Source organism: Erinaceus europaeus, chromosome 13 (genome assembly GCF_950295315.1).
Source record: "Erinaceus europaeus chromosome 13, mEriEur2.1, whole genome shotgun sequence".
In the NCBI taxonomy this organism is placed as follows: domain Eukaryota; kingdom Metazoa; phylum Chordata; class Mammalia; order Eulipotyphla; family Erinaceidae; genus Erinaceus; species Erinaceus europaeus.
Genome location: NC_080174.1, coordinates 49,964,519 through 49,972,029, shown reverse-complemented (window position 1 = coordinate 49,972,029; position 7,511 = coordinate 49,964,519). Strand labels below are relative to the sequence as shown.

At 47.8% G+C, this 7,511-nt stretch overlaps 1 pseudogene; it reads right to left on the bottom strand.

The window, feature by feature from the left end:
- Positions 1-4,642: 4,642 nt before the first annotated feature.
- On the bottom strand, positions 4,643-7,404 carry LOC103113704 (toll-like receptor 12; annotated as a pseudogene).
- Positions 7,405-7,511: the final 107 nt, after the last annotated feature.

Below are 7,511 nucleotides of genomic sequence, written 5' to 3'. Positions count from 1 at the left end.
ACTACTACTCCCAGGAGGAAGTGCGCGAGCTCCGGTGGGCGGGCCCCTTGTGTTTACTTCGCCAGTCTTCAGCCAATAGACGTGTCGTATTCTCCCGGTCCCCGGTACCGGAACAAATTGGAGCTGGTTCTTTGCATGAGGGCGGGGATTCCTTTCCAGTGGCTCTGGGGAGATGGGCCCGCCCACTGGACGGGAACTCAAGTCCAAGGAGATGGAGCCTATTCGAAAGCTGAAGCAAGATTTCTTAGACTAGGGAAAGACAGAGACAATAAGAAATAAGAATCACGAGAGTCGGGCGGTAGCGCAGCGGGTTAAGCGCACGTGGCGCAAAGCGCAAGGACCGGAGTAAGGCTCCGGGTTCGAGCCCCAGGCTCCCCACCTGCAGGGGAGACACTTCACAAGCAGTGAAGCGGCTCTGCAGGTGTCTTTCTCTCCCCCTCCTCTCTCCATTTCTCTCTGTCCTATCCAACAACGTCGGCATCAACAACAATAAAAACAAGGCCAACAAAAAGGAATTAATAAAGATTTTAAAATCTTTAAAGAAGTAAGAATCACAATGAGAAATAAGGAGAGAAGAACTGGTGATCGGACTGGTGAGCAGGAAAAAGTTGGACGGTTTTAGGTTCAGTTTTCCATTTACAGCTAGGCTGTGTGACTTTGAATGCGAAAGTCTTCACTTGTTAAACAAGGTTAATGATAGCCTCCATCTCTCCTGGTTTTTGAGACTTCAGTGAGATATCAATAATACATATAATAAGGTTAGCTGAGGACGTGCGTCCTAACAATGCACAGCGGCTATTATCTAGCATCATGTAAACCACTTCTAACAGAGCTCCCTCTGCCTTTCCTTGCTGGGAAAAGAATGTTAATCATTAAAATAGTAAGGATCAAAATAATCTTAATATAAATGTATTTTCTTTGAACCACTATGAATATTTTGAGATGTGAACAATCTAATGGAGTTTAGATTATGTGTTTTGTAGTTAAAGAGACCCAAATTACGGTCCAATTTTTTCCTAGTTGTGCGGTCTTAAACAAACCATCTTTTTGGTCTTTGGGTTTTCCACTTATAGAAGGCAGATAGTATATCAGAGCTCACATTGTAGAATTTGCAAATTAAATTAAAGAATACAGGTAAAGTGTGATCTCTGCAGTCAAGGTGCTGATGTCTGAAACTTCTTACTTTCAAATGTAGGACATGAAAGCCTTGCCACTTACTATTTGTGAACCTTGGGCAAAATATTTACTCTCCTTGAGCCTCATTTTCCTCATCTGTACAATAGAAAAATGCCTTATATAAGAAACACCTGTAAGGTATTTATTACCTTGTAGGGTTGTTGAGAAGAGTAAGTGAGGAAAAGATGTAAAGGATTTGGCACATGTCTAAGAGAAAGAGTTTAATAATCATTGGTTGTTATTACTTGTTACTAATGGTGATGAAACTGGGAAAATCCACAGTATGCATGTATCAAGTAATTAAAACATGTTAAGTATTCAAATTAGGGGAATTCTGTATCTTAGGTTTTTTTTTTAATTTATAAAAAGGAAATGTTGACAAAACCACAGGATAAGAGGGGTACAACTCCACACAATCCCACCACCAAAACTCCATATCCCACCACCTCCCCTGATAGCTTTCCTATTCTTTATCCCTCTGGGAGCATGGACACAAGGTCACTGTGGGATGCAGAAGGTAGGAAGTCTGGCTTCTGTAATTGCTTTCCTGCTGAACATGGGCACTGACGGGTCAATCCATACTCCCAGCCTGCCTCTGTATCTTAGTTTTAAGACTATATTCACAGTCTTTCTCTCCTGTAAAACATGTTCTGAGTTATTTATAATAACTCATGTGATTTTACTCAGTGAACTTAATAGCCACCTATAAGTACTGCTTGTTATTGAAAAGCTCATGACTGGCCTCTGAGGCTGAGATTATTGGCCCCCAGCTTACAAGGAGCAGGAAATGGGGATTTAGAGAGTGGTGAAGTGGCATCCTCAAGATTATGTAGTTCATAAGTAGCAGGACAAGGTTTTGAACCATTGGGCAAGTGACTTCAAAGGTGTCTTTTCAAGCCTCACATCATATGAGGAAAATATCACCAGTGGAAGGGGTAGGGAGGAGGATTTCAGTGAGGAGAAACAGTGAAGTAGTGTGGGGGCGAGTGGGGTGGTGGTTGTTAGAGACATTTGAGAGAATGTCAGAATCTGAAGCTAGAAAAGCAGCTTTAAAAGGTCAGGTAATGGCACCATTAAGACACAAGAGGGCGTCCTTTGCCCTAAATCCAATCTGAAATCATCCTATGGTTTCCTTTAGCCTTTGTCTAAGGAAAGAGGATGTTTTACAGAACAAAACTAGGGCCCCAAGAGACCAACTGCCCTGCCCAGTGATATATGGAAATAAGCAACAGAGCCTGCTTCAGTGTCCAGTAAAATATTTTCTATCTTCCCACCTTTGACCATCAAGACCCTCTCTGTGCTGGGCTAGCTAGCACTCAGCTTCAGAGACAAAGAGATAGCTTACTAGATAGAGTGCATGTTTTACCATGCACAGTGACCCAGGTTCGAACCTCAGTACTACAGGAAAGTGCTATGTATGGCGCAGGGGAAGCTACAGATAGTGGAGCAGTGCTATGTCTGTGTGTGTGTGTGTGTGTGTGTGTGTGTGTGTGTGTGTGTGTGTGTGAAATAAAAGGAATGATGTTTGGATGCAGCGGAATTATGCATGCATGAGGCTCTGCCTGCTCACACACACACACACAAAAAAAAATAAATGAAAATAAAGATGTAGAGATGAATCAGACCTGATTCCTATCCTAAAGGCTTGATCTTCAAAATTTCTCCATCAAACTCTCCTATTAGTAAAATATATTTTTGTAAGTAAATACATTTTATTTATTTATTTATTTATTCCCTTTTGTTGCCCTTGTTTTATTGTTGTGGTTATTATTGTTGTTATTGATGTCGTTGCTGTTGGATAGGACAGAGAGAAATGGAGAGAGAAGGGGAAGACAGAGAGGGGGGAGAGAAAGATAGATACCTGCAGACCTGCTTCACCGCCTGTGAAGCGACTCCCCTGCAGGTGGGGAGCCAGGGGCTCGAACCAGGATCCTTATGCCGGTCCTTGCGCTTTGCGCCACATGCACTTAACCCGCTGTGCTACTGCCTGACTCCCGTAAAACATGTTTGAGCACATACACCCAGCATATGCATATTTGTTTACTTGTGAATGACATACATATAGTACCTGTATAATGACATGATAAGATAACTTTTATTGAGCATTTTCAATGAATTATTAGGCCCCACTCACAGTACATAATACTTTTACTTAGTCCTCACAAAATGCTTTGAGGGGAGAGTCTCATACTATCCCATATTATGGAAAAGAAAACTGAGGTACAAAGATGCACATAGCATACATATCAGTGCTGTTTAACTATAAAGTTGAATATAAAGTCAACTTTCAGGAGAGAAATTTTGTCTTTTTTTTTTTTGTCAACAGGGTTATCTTGGACTGTGCACCTCCACACCTGCAAGATTCCTCCACTCTCAGGTTTGTTTTTTTTTTTTGTAGAGAAGGGAGGAGAGATGAGGAGAGACACTGTAGCACTGCTCCATTGCTAGTGAAGCTTTCCCCATGCAGGTACTCCCCTGTGGTAGCTGGAGACTTGGACCTGGGTCCTCACATACTCATACGGTATAGTGTGACCTCTACTGGGTGAACCATCTCCCTGCCCCAGAAGAAAAAAAACTAAAAATAGAAATTTTTCACACTGTCCTCCTAAACTCCCATGGGCCATCTTGTACACCCTGCTTTGGAAACCACTGTTCTCGGAGCTCCCAGACATGTGAGGGACAGTGTATGACTAGTATTTTTTTTAAAAGGAAGTTGTGGAAACTTCCTGAGGCTGGGAGGTCCAGGAAGGGAGCTGAATTTTAAAGAATGTGTAGTAGCTTCCCAGAGGAAAGAAAAGGAGAGAATGGGTGTTCTTGGGTGAAGGATCAGCACGTGCAAAGGCCCAGAAACAAAAATGCCTGATGTGCTGGGAGCTACAAGTGGTCTTGCAAGGCAGGGGCCCAGAGTGCCATGGGGGTGGGACTATACGTTTGTATTGCAGTAACAGGCAATCAGTTTGCTGCCTCCTGGGTAGCATCCCAGCTTTCTAGTCCTCAGCAGCCAATTTCCCTAAAACCCAGATGGCAAAGGGGCCCCTCTACCCCCTTGAAGGTCTGGTTGAGCTTGGCCCTGACCCCATCCCACTGCCCTTCCCCCCTTCCCATGGATTCCCAACTTTATTTTCTCTTGGCTGCTATTTCTGTGACCCCAGCCCCTCTGCCTTCTGCCTCAGGTAGGCTTTCTGTTTTTACAAAAATTCCAATTAGGCTCAACATTTCATGGATTTAGTCAATTTATTGCGGATTTGGAGAGCTTGAGATAGGATCACATAACACAGGGCCACCTGTCATGGTCAGAACGTTCTCACTTCATCTCCAGAGCCTTCTCCAGACCAGTTTTCCCAAAGCTGATACCGACCTCACTGGGTATGCAACACCCCTACCTCCCACCAGAAGCTGAGTTGAGACTCCCAGCCAGGCCAGTTTGCTTTTTTCTAGCCCCACCCTCCAACACACAGGTATCCATCTAGCCCAACCCTGGCTGCCCCAGCCTGTCCCTAGCCAAGCCTAAAAGTCACCCTTCCTCTCTTCTTCCTTGGGCCACATGTACTAGTCACCCGGTGCAGCAGGCAGGCCAGCCGATGGTAGCAGGGGAGGTGATGGTGGGAGACAGGCTCCAAGAAGACCACCAACAGCACTGGGGGGTGAGGAGCAGCCAGCAGGAGGGAAGTGGCCAGGTGGAGCTCCAGGCGGCAGCTTGGGGAGTCCAGGGCCTGGGGGCTCAGCACGCAGAGCGTAGCCCAACTGCTGGCCATGCTCTCAGCCACATTCTCAGCCACGTCCTTGCCTGGCTCAAAATCCCGATCAGGGAGGCAAAGGCACAGCCCCCAGCCAGTTGGTGGACAACCCTCGAGAGCAGGCAGCAGCTCCTGTACTACCCAAGCTTGGTCTTGCCTGCAGTGGGAGACAAACACATCATAGGGGAACTGTTTGTCCTCCCCGTCACAGCCCTTCAGGCCCTGAAACCAAGTCCTGAACAAAGCCTGGAGATAGAGGATCCAGGAGTTTCTGGCTTCCTGGAGAACGGGCAAGGAGATCAGGAGCAGTAACAGGGCAGAGCTTCCCAAAAAGACTTCTAGTCCCAAGTTATTTGGGCAGTGACTCCAAAGGAAGGGGAAAATGGACTTTTCATAGTTACTCCCAGGTTCTGACGGACACTTCCGGGGGGGCACTATGACCACATAAGTCTGGGGCGTCTGCTCAGACCAGTACCCCATCCAGGCATTGGCACACTGACAAGCCAAGGGTGAGGACAGAAGGTACATGGACCGGGGCATCTGGGGACTAAGGTCCTGAAGGCTGCTATCCAGCACGAGGTCTCGCTCCCGACTTAGCACCAATATCTGGAGGTTGCCCAGACCCTCAAAAGCAGCCGCAGACAGTATCTTCACCCCTGTTATGAACAGATAAAGCAGTTCAAGGCTGGGAAGCTCACCCACCAGCTCCTCTAACCGCACTGGACGGTGATGGACCCAGAGGTTCAATACTCGTAGCTCCAGCCTTTGGAGGTTGGGCAACCCTGGGATGCTGCAGGGCCTGAGACGCCATCTTTTCCCCACGACCCTCAGGTTCTTGAGGCTGGGAAGCCGCCAGAGGAAGGAGGGAGAGGAACCCTGAGAGCAGAGAGCCTCCAAACTATTGCCAAGCAGAGAGAGCTGGCGAAGGGCAGGGAAGGTCTGGGTGACATTCTGGGCAGCCAGCCGTAGCCCCCAGCCATCCAGCTTCCAGTGTGTCCTGCCTGACACTACTTGAAGCTCCAAGTTGGTCAGCTGTGTAGGCAAAGCCAACACCCCCTTGGAAGGAACAGAGGGAAGCTGAAGTCTCAAGGTGTGCAGACTCACAGCACCCCAGAGATCAACCATGCCATGTTGCTGTCCAGCAGGTTTAGGGTAGTCAGGGAGGGCAGAGAAGCCAGCCAGCCCTTGCTAAGTTTTACCAGTGGATTCCAGTTCAAATCTAATGTCTCCAGACTCCACAGACCATGGAAGACCTGGCCCTCCAGACAAGCCAGCTTGTTTCTTCTGAGCTTCAGCTCCTTTAGGTGGGGCAGACAGGAAAAGGTAGCTGGGAGGAGGGTACTCAGACTGTTAGAGGATAGATCCAGGGTCTGCAGTCCTGACACCGCCCCTGTCTCATTGAGGCACAATGTAATGTTCTTCAGTTTGTTGCCACTCAGATTCAGTCTCTGGAGCCTGGGCATGGCATACAGGAAGCCTGGTGGCAGGTCAGTTAGGTGACATGTAGTAAGACTCAATCTCTTTAGGCTACCACAGGAGGCTAGGGTGTCTGGAGCTACATCTCGTTTTGTACGGCTTCCAGGTTCAACTCCTGCAGCTCGAAGTGGGCAACTGTGGCCATGGGCAGCTCAACCACCTTAGTGAATGGCATGGAGAGGGCATCTAGCCTCTGCAGCCCCAAGGCCATCACTGCAGCTATGTCCATCTGTGTGTGGCTGAGATCCAGAGACCCCAGCTTCAGGCCTTGGAGGGCTCCAGGACTGACCTCCTTCAGCTTCAAGTTAAAAGCCAGTGACAGTATGTCTAGGGTCCAGGCATCCTTAGATGAGGGGTCAAGCACTAGGTCCGGAAAGATGTCAGCCAGCACCCCCACATTCTGAAGGCAGCTTTGGCGGACAGATAGCTTCCTAAGATTGGGAGGCAGCCAGACACCCAAGCTTTTATTTAAGCAGAAGCCAGAGAAGTAAAGGTTCTGGAGGGAGGTCAGGTTTTGAAAGGCATCAGGGTGTAGGAAGAGGTATTTTAAGGGGAGGCTCATGAAAGAGAGCTTCTGCAGCTGCCACAAGCCCTGAAATGATTCTGGTAGAACCTTAGTGAAGTGCAGCGCTAAGAACAGGAACTTGAGCCCAGGAAAGCGGGAGAAGGCATCTGGGGGCAGGACAGAAGCAGAACCATAGAGACAAAGCCCCTCCACGCTGTGTGGCAGAGCCTGCACAGTTTGTGTCACGTTGGTCTCTACTAAACATAACGCACTGAGAGACAGGTCAGGCTTGGTAGAACAGAAATTGGTATCCCAAAACAGCTCAGAGTCTTCAGCCAATTAGCAGTGGGGAGTGGTCCAGCCTATGGTCAGAGGAAGGGACAACAGCAGACAAGGAAGCAACAAGTGCCCACCCATATCAACAGCAAACCTGGTTCACAAAAAAAAAAAAAAGCAGAATCAGAACCAACTCTCTGCCCCCACCTCCCTTTTCCAGAGAGAAACCCAGTCTTCCTCCTCCCCTTCCAAGCACACATACTCAGTATTCATGGCTGGGACAGGATACACAGCCCTCAGTGTGCCCAGCAAAGTCTGGAAGCAGGCACTGATGAATGCAA